Genomic DNA, 2500 nt, shown 5'->3' on the forward strand with positions numbered 1-2500 from the left:
GTTGTGCGTACTGAGGCCAGAGCAGATCGATGTATGAAGTGTTATTGTAGCTGGTGCTGGCTGCGGGCCAGGGGCCAGGGTTTGGTGGGTTTTCAGTTCTAGGCCCTCTGATGCTTTCAGGGAGGCGGGGGTGGCGAAGGACGTTCCGCTGTGAAGGAGAGGGCTGTTGTTTTGCAAAGAATGGAGGGAGGGAGGGAGGGAGAGAGAGAGGGAGTGGGGGGTTAGTCAAAGCTATAGAAAGGAACGCGAGGTGTGTGTGTGTTGTGTAATCTTTACTTGTTAAGATCAGAATATGGATTAAAGAGTGTGCGTGTATGTGTGTGTCTTTTTGTTTGAGAGGAGGATCTGGATGGAATGCAACAGTTCCTTTACAAACACACACAGATACACACACACTACATACACCCACACCACACACACACACACACACACACACACCACATACACACACACACACACTCCACATACACACACACACTCACATACAAACAAACACACACACACACACCACATACACAGGCACGCACACAAACACACTTAGCCAAAGACAGCCAGAGAATAACATTCACGAGACTCACTTACATTCCCTGACAAACACACACACACATACACACACACACACACACACACACACACACACACAGACACACACACACACACACACACACACACACACACACACACACTTGCAGACACACACATAAACGAGCCTGCAGACACTAGTGTGCACACACATGCGCATAGACACACGCACACACACACACACACACACACACACACACACACACACACACACACACACACACACAGTTTGTAGAAGGAAGTATCAAACTACATGGGCAGAATACTTATCATGACTGGGAAGCAAAGCTGCCCATTAGGATTCCAGCCTCAAACTGCTTCACTACTCCAATGTGGATAGAATAGAAAAGATCAGAAAAGTATCGAAAGAATAGAATACAATAAGATAAAATAAAACACACATAGGTCCACTCAACACACAGAATGTTGTCAGAGGTTACATTTTAACTTCTCATTGTGAGCTCATTATGACTTTATGTTTGTCTGGTTATTCGTTTGTGTGAGTGTGTGTGTGTGTGTGTGTGTGTGTGTGTGTGTGTGTGTGTGTGTGTGTGTGTGTGTGTGTGTGTGTGTGTGTGTGTGTGTCTGTGTCTGTGTGTGTGTGTGTGTGTGTGTTTGTGTGTGTGTGTGTGTGTTTGTGTGTGTGTGTGTGTGATTGTGTGTGTGTGTGTGTGTTTGCGTTTACGTGCATGCAAGGATTGCAACTAACTATTACTTTTTATTTCATTAAAACACCTAAGATACACCTCCATCTTGTCTACATCATAAAGAAAGAGTTGGAGGTACTCCTCCATATTGAGAGGACTCAAGAGTAATAGTAGTACTGTAGAATTCTAAATCGTCGTTAACAGACTGTAACCTAGGCTAATCAAAACGCTGTTTTGCCACGTCTTGCATGACAAGCTCTGTGGCAGCTTCAACAACAACGTCTCCCCATAGTCGAAAACCATATCACAATTAATGACATGACAATGACCAAAAAACATGACCACCATCCTAATAACTCACAGTCCAATGACCCTATGCTTCTAAAATGGAGGCGAACATTGTGTTGTGATGTCGTGATGTACAAGCCCTTATCGTATAAAAGCAGAACGTCTCAAAGCCATGGCGGCTCCCCAAAGGCCTGGTGAGTGGATATGATGGGGTCGGGTAGGGAGGCTCTAGATGAGGAGAGAGGGTAGGGAGGGAGGCTCTGGGTGAGGAGAGAGGGTAGGGAGGCTCTGGGTGAGGAGAGAGGGTAGGGAGGCTCTGGGTGAGGAGAGAGGGTAGGGAGGCTCTGGGTGAGGAGAGAGGGTAGGGAGGCTCTGGGTGAGGAGAGAGGGTAGGGAGGCTCTGGGTGAGGAGAGAGGGTAGGGAGGCTCTGGGTGAGGAGAGAGGGTAGGGAGGCTCTGGGTGAGGAGAGAGGGTAGGGAGGATCTGGGTGAGGAGAGAGGGTAGGGAGGATCTGGGTGAGGAGAGAGGGTCGGGTAGGGAGGCTCTGGGTGAGGAGAGAGGGTAGGGAGGCTCTGGGTGAGGAGAGAGGGTAGGGAGGCTCTGGGTGAGGAGAGAGAGTAGGGAGGCTCTGGGTGAGGAGAGAGGGTAGGGAGGCTCTGGGTGAGGAGAGAGGGTAGGGAGGCTCTGGGTGAGGAGAGAGGGTAGGGAGGCTCTGGGTGAGGAGAGAGGGTAGGGAGGCTCTAGATGAGCAGAGAGGGTAGGGAGGCTCTGGGTGAGGAGAGAGGGTAGGGAGGCTCTGGGTGAGGAGAGAGGGTAGGGAGGGAGGCTCTGGGTGAGGAGAGAGGGTAGGGAGGATCTGGGTGAGGAGAGAGGGTAGGGAGGCTCTGGGTGAGGAGAGAGGGTAGGGAGGCTCTGGGTGAGGAGAGAGGGTAGGGAGGCTCTGGGTGAGGAGAGAGGGTAGGGAGGGAGGCTCTGGGTGAGG

Source organism: Pollachius pollachius (assembly GCF_949987615.1).
Source record: "Pollachius pollachius genome assembly, contig: scaffold_143, whole genome shotgun sequence".
In the NCBI taxonomy this organism is placed as follows: Eukaryota; Metazoa; Chordata; class Actinopteri; order Gadiformes; family Gadidae; genus Pollachius; species Pollachius pollachius.